A 16,639-nucleotide genomic window follows, 5' to 3' on the forward strand; every position below is an offset into this window, starting at 1 on the left:
TTACCACCAACAGGTAACACACACACTCTGACATTACCGCCAACAGGTAACACACACACTATGACATTACCACCAACAGGTAACACACACACTCTGACATTACCGCCAACAGGTAACACACACACTCTCAAATTACCACCAACAGGTAACACACACACTCTCACATTACCACCAACAGGTAACACACACACTCTCACATTACCACCAACAGGTAACACACACAGGTAACACACACTCTGACATTAACACCAACAGGTAACACACACAATCTCACATTACCACCAACAGGTAACACACACACTCTCACATTACCACCAACAGGTAACACACACACTCTCACATTACCACCAACAGGTAACACACACCCTCACACACATTACCACCAACAGGTAACATACACCCTCACATGACCACCAACAGGTAACACACACCCTCACATGACCACCGACAGGTAACACACACACTCTCACATTACCACCGACAGGTAACACACACACTCTCACATTACCACCGACAGGTAATACACACACTCTCACATTACCACCAACAGGTAACACACACCCTCACACACATTACCACCAACAGGTAACACACACCCTCACACACATTACCACCAACAGGTAACACACACCCTCACACACATTACCACCAACAGGTAACACACACCCTCACACACATTACCACCAACAGGTAACACACACCCTCACACACATTACCACCAACAGGTAACATACACCCTCACACACATTACCACCAACAGGTAACACACACCCTCACATTACCACCAACAGGTAACACACACTCTCACATTACCACCGACAGGTAACACACACACTCTCACATTACCACCAACAGGTAACAGACACACTCTCACATTACCACCAACAGGTAACACATACACTCTCACATTACCACCAAAAGGTAACACACACCCTCACACACATTACCACCAACAGGTAACACACACCCTCACACACATTACCACCAACAGGTAACACACACCCTCACACACATTACCACCAACAGGTAACACACACCCTCACACACATTACCACCAACAGGTAACACACACCCTCAAACATATTACCACCAACAGGTAACACACACCCTCACACACATTACCACCAACAGGTAACATACACCCTCACATGACCACCAACAGGTAACACACACCCTCACATGACCACCGACAGGTAACACACACACTCTCACATTACCACCGACAGGTAACACACACACTCTCACATTACCGCCAACAGGTAACACACACACTCTGACATTACCGCCAACAGGTAACACACACACTCTGACATTACCGCCAACAGGTAACACACACACTCTGACATTACCGCCAACAGGTAACACACACACTCTGACATTACCGCCAACAGGTAACACACACTCTGACATTACCGCCAACAGGTAACACACACTCTCACATTACCACCAACAGGTAACACACACAGGTAACACACACACTCTGACATTACCACCAACAGGTAACACACACACTCTGACATTACCGCCAACAGGTAACACACACACTATGACATTACCACCAACAGGTAACACACACACTCTGACATTACCGCCAACAGGTAACACACACACTCTCAAATTACCACCAACAGGTAACACACACACTCTCACATTACCACCAACAGGTAACACACACACTCTCACATTACCACCAACAGGTAACACACACAGGTAACACACACTCTGACATTAACACCAACAGGTAACACACACACTCTCACATTACCACCAACAGGTAACACACACACTCTCACATGACCACCAACAGGTAACACACACACTCTCACATTACCACCAACAGGTAACACACACACTCTCACATTACCACCAACAGGTAACACACACCCTCACACACATTACCACCAACAGGTAACATACACCCTCACATGACCACCAACAGGTAACACACACCCTCACATGACCACCGACAGGTAACACACACACTCTCACATTACCACCGACAGGTAACACACACACTCTCACATTACCACCGACAGGTAATACACACACTCTCACATTACCACCAACAGGTAACACACACCCTCACACACATTACCACCAACAGGTAACACACACCCTCACACACATTACCACCAACAGGTAACACACACCCTCACACACATTACCACCAACAGGTAACACACACCCTCACACACATTACCACCAACAGGTAACACACACCCTCACACACATTACCACCAACAGGTAACACACACCCTCACACACATTACCACCAACAGGTAACACACACCCTCACACACATTACCACCAACAGGTAACACACACCCTCACATTACCACCAACAGGTAACACACACTCTCACATTACCACCGACAGGTAACACACACACTCTCACATTACCACCAACAGGTAACACACACACTCTCACATTACCACCAACAGGTAACACACACACTCTCACATTACCACCAAAAGGTAACACACACCCTCACACACATTACCACCAACAGGTAACACACACCCTCACACACATTACCACCAACAGGTAACACACACCCTCACACACATTACCACCAACAGGTAACACACACCCTCACACACATTACCACCAACAGGTAACACACACCCTCACACATATTACCACCAACAGGTAACACACACCCTCACACACATTACCACCAACAGGTAACATACACCCTCACATGACCACCAACAGGTAACACACACCCTCACATGACCACCGACAGGTAACACACACACTCTCACATTACCACCGACAGGTAACACACACACTCTCACATTACCGCCAACAGGTAACACACACACTCTGACATTACCGCCAACAGGTAACACACACACTCTGACATTACCGCCAACAGGTAACACACACACTCTGACATTACCGCCAACAGGTAACACACACACTCTGACATTACCGCCAACAGGTAACACACACACTCTGACATTACCGCCAACAGGTAACACACACTCTCACATTACCACCAACAGGTAACACACACAGGTAACACACACACTCTGACATTACCACCAACAGGTAACACACACACTCTGACATTACCGCCAACAGGTAACACACACACTCTGACATTACCACCAACAGGTAACACACACACTCTGACATTACCGCCAACAGGTAACACACACACTCTCACATTACCACCAACAGGTAACACACACACTCTGACATTACCGCCAACAGGTAACACACACACTCTCACATTACCACCAACAGGTAACACACACACTCTCACATTACCACCAACAGGTAACACACACACTCTCACATTACCACCAACAGGTAACACACACAGGTAACACACACTCTGACATTACCACCAACAGGTAACACACACACTCTCACATTACCACCAACAGGTAACACACACACTCTCACATTACCACCAACAGGTAACACACACACTCTCACATTACCACCAACAGGTAACACACACCCTCACACACATTACCACCAACAGGTAACACACACCCTCACATGACCACCAACAGGTAACACACACCCTCACATGACCACCGACAGGTAACACACACACTCTCACATTACCACCGACAGGTAATACACACACTCTCACATTACCACAAACAGGTAACACACACCCTCACACACATTACCACCAACAGGTAACACACACCCTCACACACATTACCACCAACAGGTAACACACACCCTCACACACATTACCACCAACAGGTAACACACACCGTCACACACATTACCACCAACAGGTAACACACACCCTCACACACATTACCACCAACAGGTAACACACACCCTCACACACATTACCACCAACAGGTAACACACACCCTCACACACATTACCACCAACAGGTAACACACACCCTCACACACATTACCACCAACAGGTAACACACACCCTCACACACATTACCACCAACAGGTAACACACACCCTCACACACATTACCACCAACAGGTAACACACACTCTCACATTACCACCGACAGGTAACACACACACTCTCACATTACCACCAACAGGTAACACACACACTCTCACATTACCACCAACAGGTAACACACACACTCTCACATTACCACCAACAGGTAACACACACCCTCACACACATTACCACCAACAGGTAACACACACCCTCACATGACCACCAACAGGTAACACACACACTCTGACATTACCGCCAACAGGTAACACACACACTCTGACATTACCGCAAAACAGGTAACACACACACTCTGACATTACCGCCAACAGGTAACACACACACTCTGACATTACCGCCAACAGGTAACACACACACTCTGACATTACCGCCAACAGGTAAGACACACACTCTGACATTACCGCCAACAGGTAACACACACACTCTGACATTACCGCCAACAGGTAACACACACACTCTGACATTACCACCAACAGGTAACACACACCCTCACACACATTACCACCAACAGGTAAAACACACCCTCACATGACCACCAACAGGTAACACACACACTCTGACATTACCGCCAACAGGTAACACACACACTCTGACATTACCGCCAACAGGTAACACACACACTCTGACATTACCGCCAACAGGTAACACACACACTCTGACATTACCGCCAACAGGTAACACACACACTCTGACATTACCGCCAACAGGTAAGACACACACTCTGACATTACCGCCAACAGGTAACACACACACTCTGACATTACCGCCAACAGGTAACACACACACTCTCACATTACCACCAACAGGTAACACACACACGTAACACACACACTCTGACATTACCACCAACAGGTAACACACACACTCTGACATTACCGCCAACAGGTAACACACACACTCTCACATTACCACCGAGAGGTAACACACACACTCTCACATTACCACCAACAGGTAATACACACACTCTCACATTACCACCAACAGGTAACACACACCCTCACACACATTACCACCAACAGGTAAAACACACCCTCACACACATTACCACCAACAGGTAACACACACCCTCACACACATTACCACCAACAGGTAACACACACCCTCACACACATTACCACCAACTTGTAACACACACCCTCACACACATTACCACCAACAGGTAACACACACCCTCACACACATTACCACCAACAGGTAACACACACCCTCACATTACCACCGACAGGTAACACACACTCTCACATTACCACCGACAGGTAACACACACACTCTCACATTACCACCAACAGGTAACACACACACTCTCACATTACCACCAACAGGTAACACACACACTCTCACATTACCACCAACAGGTAACACACACCCTCACACACATTACCACCAACAGGTAACACACACCCTCACATGACCACCAACAGGTAACACACACACTCTGACATTACCGCCAACAGGTAACACACACACTCTGACATTACCGCCAACAGGTAACACACACACTCTGACATTACCGCCAACAGGTAACACACACACTCTGACATTACCGCCAACAGGTAACACACACACTCTGACATTACCACCAACAGGTAACACACACACTCTGACATTACCGCCAACAGGTAACACACACACTCTCACATTACCACCAACAGGTAACACACACACTCTCACATTACCACCAACAGGTAACACACACACACTCACATTACCACCAACAGGTAACACACACAGGTAACACACACTCTGACATTACCACCAACAGGTAACACACACACTCTGACATTACCGCCAACAGGTAACACACACACTCTGACATTACCGCCAACAGGTAACACACACACTCTGACATTACCACCAACAGGTAACACACACACTCTGACATTACCGCCAACAGGTAACACACACTCTCACATTACCACCAACAGGTAACACACACAGGTAACACACACACTCTGACATTACCACCAACAGGTAACACACACACTCTGACATTACCACCAACAGGTAACACACACCCTCACATGACCACCAACAGGTAACACACACCCTCACATGACCACCGACAGGTAACACACACACTCTCACATTACCACCGACAGGTAACACACACACTCTCACTTTACCACCAACAGGTAATACACACACTCTCACATTACCACCAACAGGTAACACACACCCTCACACACATTACCACCAACAGGTAACACACACCCTCACACACATTACCACCAACAGGTAACACACACCCTCACACACATTACCACCAACAGGTAACACACACCCTCACACACATTACCACCAACAGGTAACACACACCCTCACACACATTACCACCAACAGGTAACACACACCCTCACATTACCACCGACAGGTAACACACACACTCTCACATTACCACCCACTGGTAACACACACACTCTCACATTACCACCAACAGGTAACACACACCCTTAGACACATTACCACCAACAGGTAACACACACCCTCACACACATTACCACCAACAGGTAACACACACCCTCACACACATTACCACCAACAGGTAACACACACCCTCACATTACCACCGACAGGTAACACACACACTATGACATTACCACCAACAGGTAACACACACACTCTGACATTACCACCAACAGGTAACACACAAACTCTCACATTACCACCGACAGGTAACACACACACTCTGACATTACCACCAACAGGTAACACACACACTCTCACATTACCACCGACAGGTAACACACACACTCTCACATTACCACCAACAGGTAACACACACCCTCACACACATTACCACCAACAGGTAACACACACCCTCACATGACCACCAACAGGTAACACACACTCTCACATTACCACCCACTGGTAACACACACACTCTCACATTACCACCAACAGGTAACACACACACTCTCACATTACCACCAACAGGTAACACACACACACTCACATTACCACCAACAGGTAACACACACACTCTGACATTACCGCCAACAGGTAACACACACACTCTGACATTACCGCCAACAGGTAACACACACACTCTGACATTACCGCCAACAGGTAACACACACACTCTGACATTACCGCCAACAGGTAACACACACACTCTGACATTACCGCCAACAAGTAGCACACACACTCTGAAATTACCGCCAACAGGTAACACACACACTCTGACATTACCGCCAACAGGTAACACACACACTCTCACACATTACCACCAACAGGTAACACACACCCTCACACACATTACCACCAACAGGTAACACACACCCTCACACACATTACCACCAACAGGTAACACACACCCTCACATTACCACCGACAGGTAACACACACTCTCACATTACCACCGACAGGTAACACACACACTCTCACATTACCACCCACTGGTAACACACACACTCTCACATTACCACCAACAGGTAACACACACCCTTAGACACATTACCACCAACAGATAACATCACCCTCACACACATTACCACCAACAGGTAACAAACACCCTCACACACATTACCAACAACAGGTAACACACACCCTCACATTACCACCGACAGGTAACACACAAACTCTGACATTACCACCAACAGGTAACACACACACTCTGACATTACCACCAACAGGTAACACACAAACTCTCACATTACCACCGACAGGTAACACACACACTCTGACATTACCACCAACAGGTAACACACACACTCTCACATTACCACCAACAGGTAACACACACACTCTCACATTACCACCAACAGGTAACACACACAGGTAACACACACTCTGACATTACCACCAACAGGTAACACACACACTCTCACATTACCACCAACAGGTAACACACACACTCTCACATTACCACCAACAGGTAACACACACACTCTCACATTACCACCAACAGGTAACACACACCCTCACACACATTACCACCAACAGGTAACACACACCCTCACATGACCACCAACAGGTAACACACACCCTCACATGACCACCGACAGGTAACACACACACTCTCACATTACCACCGACAGGTAACACACACTCTCACATTACCACCAACAGGTAATACACACACTCTCACATTACCACCAACAGGTAACACACACCCTCACACACATTACCACCAACAGGTAACACACACCCTCACACACATTACCACCAACAAGTAACACACACCCTCACACACATTACCACCAACAGGTAACACACACCCTCACACACATTACCACCAACAGGTAACACACACCCTCACACACATTACCACCAACAGGTAACACACACCCTCACACACATTACCACCAACAGGTAACACACACCCTCACATTATCACCGACAGGTAACACACACTCTCACATTACCACCGACAGGTAACACACACACTCTCACATTACCACCCACTGGTAACACACACACTCTCACATTACCACCAACAGGTAACACACACCCTTAGACACATTACCACCAACAGGTAACACACACCCTCACACACATTACCACCAACAGGTAACACACACCCTCACACACATTACCACCAACAGGTAACACACACCCTCACATTACCACCGACAGGTAACACACACACTCTGACATTACCACCAACAGGTAACACACACACTCTGACATTACCACCAACAGGTAACACACAAACTCTCACATTACCACCGACAGGTAACACACACACTCTGACATTACCACCAACAGGTAACACACAAACTCTCACATTACCACCAACAGGTAACACACACACTCTGACATTACCACCAACAGGTAACACACACACTCTCACATTACCACCAACAGGTAACACACACACTCTCACATTACCACCGAAAGGTAACACACACACTCTCACATTACCACCAACAGGTAACACACACCCTCACACACATTACCACCAACAGGTAACACACACCCTCACATGACCACCAACAGGTAACACACACCCTCACATTACCACCGACAGGTAACACACACACTCTCACATTACCACCCACTGGTAACACACACACTCTCACATTACCACCAACAGGTAACACACACCCTCACACACATTACCACCAACAGGTAACACACAACCTCACATTACCACCAACAGGTAACACACACTCTCACAGTACCACCCACTGGTAACACACACACTCTCACATTACCACCAACAGGTAACACACACACTCTCACATTACCACCAACAGGTAACACACACACACTCACATTACCACCAACAGGTAACACACACAGGTAACACACACACTCTGACATTACCACCAACAGGTAACACACACACTCTGACATTACCGCCAACAGGTAACACACACACTCTGACATTACCACCAACAGGTAACACACACACTCTGACATTACCGCCAACAGGTAACACACACACTCTCACATTACCACCAACAGGTAACACACACACTCTCACATTACCACCAACAGGTAACACACACACTCTCACATTACCACCAACAGGTAACACACACACTCTCACATTACCACCAACAGGTAACACACACCCTCACACACATTACCACCAACAGGTAACACACACCCTCACATGACCACCAACAGGTAACACACACCCTCACATGACCACCGACAGGTAACACACACACTCTCACATTACCACCGACAGGTAACACACACACTCTCACATTACCACCGACAGGTAACACACACACTCTCACATTACCACCAACAGGTAACACACACCCTCACACACATTACCACCAACAGGTAACACACACCCTCACACACATTACCACCAACAGGTAACACACACCCTCACACACATTACCACCAACAGGTAACACACACCCTCACACACATTACCACCAACAGGTAACACACACCCTCACACACATTACCACCAACAGGTAACACACACCCTCACACACATTACCACCAACAGGTAACACACACCCTCACATTACCACCGACAGGTAACACACACTCTCACATTACCACCGACAGGTAACACACACACTCTCACATTACCACCCACTGGTAACACACACACTCTCACATTACCACCAACAGGTAACACACACCCTTAGACACATTACCACCAACAGGTAACACTCACCCTCACACACATTACCACCAACAGGTAACACACACCCTCACACACAGTACCACCAACAGGTAACACACACCCTCACATTACCACCGACAGGTAACACACACACTCTGACATTACCACCAACAGGTAACACACACACTCTGACATTACCACCAACAGGTAACACACAAACTCTCACATTACCACCGACAGGTAACACACACACTCTGACATTACCACCAACAGGTAACACACAAACTCTCACATTACCACCAACAGGTAACACACACACTCTGACATTACCACCAACAGGTAACACACACACTCTCACATTACCACCAACAGGTAACACACACACTCTCACATTACCACCGACAGGTAACACACACACTCTCACATTACCGCCAACAGGTAACACACACCCTCACACACATTACCACCAACAGGTAACATACACCCTCACATGACCACCAACAGGTAACACACACCCTCACATTACCACCGACAGGTAACACACACACTCTCACATTACCACCCACTGGTAACACACACACTCTCACATTACCACCAACAGGTAACACACACCCTCACACACATTACCACCAACAGGTAACACACACCCTCACATTACCACCAACAGGTAACACACACTCTCACATTACCACCCACTGGTAACACACACACTCTCACATTACCACCAACAGGTAACACACACACTCTCACATTACCACCAACAGGTAACACACACACACTCACATTACCACCAACAGGTAACACACACACTCTCACATTACCACCAACAGGTAACACACACCCTCACACATTACCACCAACAGGTAACACACACCCTCACATTACCACCGACAGGTAACACACACACTCTCACATTACCACCGACAGGTAACACATGCACTCTCACATTACCACCAACAGGTAACACACGCACTCTCACATTACCACCAACAGGTAACACACACACTCTCACATTACCACCAACAGGTAACACACACCCTCACACACATTACCACCAACAGGTAACACACACCCTCACATTACCACCAACAGGTAACATACACCCTCACACACATTACCACCAACAGGTAACACACACACTCACATTACCAACAACAGGTAACACACACACACACACTCACATTACCACCAACAGGTAACACACACACTCTGACATTACCACCAACAGTTAACACACACACTCTCACATTACCACCAACAGGTAACACACACACTCTCACATTACCACCAACTGGTAACACACACACTCTCACATTACCACTAACAGGTAACACACACATTCTCACATTACCACCAACAGGTAACACACACACACTCACATTACCACCAACAGGTAACACACACACTCTGACATTACCGCCAACAGGTAACACACACACTCTGACATTACCGCCAACAGGTAACACACACACTCTGACACTACCGCCAACAGGTAACACACACACTCTCACATTACCGCCAACAGGTAACACACACACTCTGACATTACCGCCAACAAGTAACACACACACTCTGACATTACCGCCAACAGGTAACACACACACTCTGACATTACCGCCAACAGGTAACACACACACTCTGACATTACCACCAACAGGTAACACACACAATCTGACATTACCGCCAACAGGTAACACACACACTCTCACATTACCACCAACAGGTAACACACACAGGTAACACACACACTCTGACATTACCACCAACAGGTAACACACACACTCTGACATTACCGCCAACAGGTAACACACACACTCTGACATTACCACCAACAGGTAACACACACACTCTGACATTACCGCCAACAGGTAACACACACACTCTCACATTACCACCAACAGGTAACACACACACTCTCACATTACCACCAACAGGTAACACACACACTCTCACATTACCACCAACAGGTAACACACACAGGTAACACACACTCTGACATTACCACCAACAGGTAACACAGACACTCTCACATTACCACCAACAGGTAACACACACACTCTCACATTACCACCAACAGGTAACACACACCCTCACACACATTACCACCAACAGGTAACACACACCCTCACACACATTACCACCAACAGGTAACACACACCCTCACACACATTACCACCAACAGGTAACACACACCCTCACACACATTACCACCAACAGGTAACACACACCCTCACATTACCACCGACAGGTAACACACACTCTCACATTACCACCGACAGGTAACACACACACTCTCACATTACCACCCACTGGTAACACACACACTCTCACATTACCACCAACAGGTAACACACACCCTTAGACACATTACCACCAACAGGTAACACTCACCCTCACACACATTACCACCAACAGGTAACACACACCCTCACACACATTACCACCAACAGGTAACACACACCCTCACATTACCACCGACAGGTAACACACACACTCTGACATTACCACCAACAGGTAACACACACACTCTGACATTACCACCAACAGGTAACACACAAACTCTCACATTACCACCGACAGGTAACACACACACTCACATTACCACCAACAGGTAACACACACACTCTGACATTACCACCAACAGTTAACACACACACTCTCACATTACCACCAACAGGTAACACACACACTCTCACATTACCACCAACTGGTAACACACACACTCTCACATTACCACTAACAGGTAACACACACACTCTCACATTACCACCAACAGGTAACACACACACACTCACATTACCACCAACAGGTAACACACACACTCTGACATTACCGCCAACAGGTAACACACACACTCTGACATTACCGCCAACAGGTAACACACACACTCTGACATTACCGCCAACAGGTAACACACACACTCTGACATTACCGCCAACAGGTAACACACACACTCTGACATTACCGCCAACAAGTAACACACACACTCTGACATTACCGCCAACAGGTAACACACACACTCTGACATTACCGCCAACAGGTAACACACACACTCTGACATTACCACCAACAGGTAACACACACAATCTGACATTACCGCCAACAGGTAACACACACACTCTCACATTACCACCAACAGGTAACACACACAGGTAACACACACACTCTGACATTACCACCAACAGGTAACACACACACTCTGACATTACCGCCAACAGGTAACACACACACTCTGACATTACCACCAACAGGTAACACACACACTCTGACATTACCGCCAACAGGTAACACACACACTCTCACATTACCACCAACAGGTAACACACACACTCTCACATTACCACCAACAGGTAACACACACACTCTCACATTACCACCAACAGGTAACACACACAGGTAACACACACTCTGACATTACCACCAACAGGTAACACACACACTCTCACATTACCACCAACAGGTAACACACGCACTCTCACATTACCACCAACAGGTAACACACACACTCTCACATTACCACCAACAGGTAACACACACCCTCACACACATTACCACCAACAGGTAACACACACCCTCACATGACCACCAACAGGTAACACACACCCTCACATGACCACCGACAGGTAACACACACACTCTCACATTACCACCGACAGGTAACACACACACTCTCACATTACCACCGACAGGTAACACACACACTCTCACATTACCACCAACAGGTAACACACACCCTCACACACATTACCACCAACAGGTAACACACACCCTCACACACATTACCACCAACAGGTAACACACACCCTCACACACATTACCACCAACAGGTAACACACACCCTCACACACATTACCACCAACAGGTAACACACACCCTCACACACATTACCACCAACAGGTAACACACACCCTCACACACATTACCACCAACAGGTAACACACACCCTCACATTACCACCGACAGGTAACACACACTCTCACATTACCACCGACAGGTAACACACACACTCTCACATTACCACCCACTGGTAACACACACACTCTCACATTACCACCAACAGGTAACACACACCCTTAGACACATTACCACCAACAGGTAACACTCACCCTCACACACATTACCACCAACAGGTAACACACACCCTCACACACATTACCACCAACAGGTAACACACACCCTCACATTACCACCGACAGGTAACACACACACTCTGACATTACCACCAACAGGTAACACACACACTCTGACATTACCACCAACAGGTAACACACAAACTCTCACATTACCACCGACAGGTAACACACACACTCTGACATTACCACCAACAGGTAACACACAAACTCTCACATTACCACCAACAGGTAACACACACACTCTGACATTACCACCAACAGGTAACACACACACTCTCACATTACCACCAACAGGTAACACACACACTCTCACATTACCACCGACAGGTAACACACACACTCTCACATTACCACCAACAGGTAACACACACCCTCACACACATTACCACCAACAGGTAACACACACCCTCACATGACCACCAACAGGTAACACACACCCTCACATTACCACCGACAGGTAACACACACACTCTCACATTACCACCCACTGGTAACACACACACTCTCACATTACCACCAACAGGTAACACACACCCTCACACACATTACCACCAACAGGTAACACACACCCTCACATTACCACCAACAGGTAACACACACTCTCACATTACCACCCACTGGTAACACACACACTCTCACATTACCACCAACTGGTAACACACACACTCTCACATTACCACCAACAGGTAACACACACACACTCACATTACCACCAACAGGTAACACACACACTCTCACATTACCACCAACAGGTAACACACACCCTCACACATTACCACCAACAGGTAACACACACCCTCACATTACCACCGACAGGTAACACACACACTCTCACATTACCACCGACAGGTAACACATGCACTCTCACATTACCACCAACAGGTAACACACGCACTCTCACATTACCACCAACAGGTAACACACACACTCTCACATTACCACCAACAGGTAACACACACCCTCACACACATTACCACCAACAGGTAACACACACCCTCACATTACCACCAACAGGTAACATACACCCTCACACACATTACCACCAACAGGTAACACACACACTCACATTACCACCAACAGGTAACACACACACACACACTCACATTACCACCAACAGGTAACACACACACTCTGACATTACCACCAACAGTTAACACACACACTCTCACATTACCACCAACAGGTAACACACACACTCTCACATTACCACCAACTGGTAACACACACACTCTCACATTACCACTAACAGGTAACACACACACTCTCACATTACCACCAACAGGTAACACACACAGTATAGTCAAATCTCTCTCTCTCTCTGTCTGTTTTATTTTCCTTAAATCTGGGATCCTTCATGGTCAAACTGCCACGTCCGTTTGGGAAACAAAGATATTACTGCCAACAACCAACACTGTTTCTCCTCTCAGACATCACTGCCCGCGAGACAGAACAGCACAATATATACAGATCATTTTTTACCATGCGGATGGGGTCTGCTCCCCTCTGTTTCTCCTCTGTTTCTCATCTGTTTCTCCACTTTCTCCTCTGTTTCTCCTCCATTTCTCCTCTTTCTCCTCAGTTTCTCCTCAGTTTCTCCTCATTTTCTCCTCTGTTTCTCCCCTGTTTCTCCTCTGTTTCTCCTCTGTTTCTCCTCTGCTTCTCCTCAGTTTCTCCTCTGCTTCTCCTCCGCTTCTCCTCCGCTTCTCCTCCGTTTCTCCTCTGTTTCTCCTACGTTTCTCCTACGTTTCTCCTACGTTTCTCATTCGTTTCTCATTCGTTTCTCCTCCGCTTATCCTTCGTTTCTCCTCCGTTTCTCCTCTGTTTCTCCTCTGTTTCTCCTCCGTTTCTCCTCCGTTTCTCCTCCGTTTCTCCTCTGTTTCCCCTCTGTTTCTCCTCTGTTTCTCCTCCGTTTCTCCTCTGTTTCAACAGCAAGACAAAAACCATAACAAAGGTGCTCAGGGCGAAGAGTAGCGTTGTTTTAACTAATGTGGATTCCATCTTTAAACACTCTTTCTTCTCGCTCTCTCTCTCTCTCTCTCTCTCTCTCTCTCTCTCTCTCTCTCTCTCTCTCTCTCTCTCTCTCAGGGATGACTTGGTGCAGGTGACTCCAGACTCAGACAGTCATTCCTTTGTGGTCCAGACAGTGTCTGGGGGTTTGACAGTCCTAGGGGTGCAGGCAGACCCCACCAACCCCTCCCTGAGTGACTACACCCCCCTCCCTGTCCTCCCCACCATCTCTGCCCCCCCACACACGCTCAGGCCCGGAGACACACTCTGCTTCAACACCCCCCTGACAGGACCGCACGGTGAGACACACACACACACACACTGTGGCCAGTACTGTAGATTGGGGAAGTCAGTTGTACAACTGAATGCATTCACCTGAAATGCGTCTTCCGTATTTAACCCCTCTGAATCATAATCTGCCATAATCGACGTCCACGTCATCGGGGCCCAGGGAGCACTTGTTGTTGGAGGTTACTAGCTCTTAACCGCTAGGTTACCTGCC

At 47.4% G+C, this 16,639-nt stretch overlaps 1 pseudogene; it reads left to right on the forward strand.

The window, feature by feature from the left end:
• The window catches only part of LOC129856803 (nuclear pore membrane glycoprotein 210-like), a 37,915-nt pseudogene that overhangs the window by 18,074 nt on the left and 3,202 nt on the right, over window positions 1-16,639 (forward strand).

The sequence above is a fragment of the Salvelinus fontinalis genome, chromosome 6, assembly GCF_029448725.1.
Source record: "Salvelinus fontinalis isolate EN_2023a chromosome 6, ASM2944872v1, whole genome shotgun sequence".
Classification (NCBI taxonomy): domain Eukaryota; kingdom Metazoa; phylum Chordata; class Actinopteri; order Salmoniformes; family Salmonidae; genus Salvelinus; species Salvelinus fontinalis.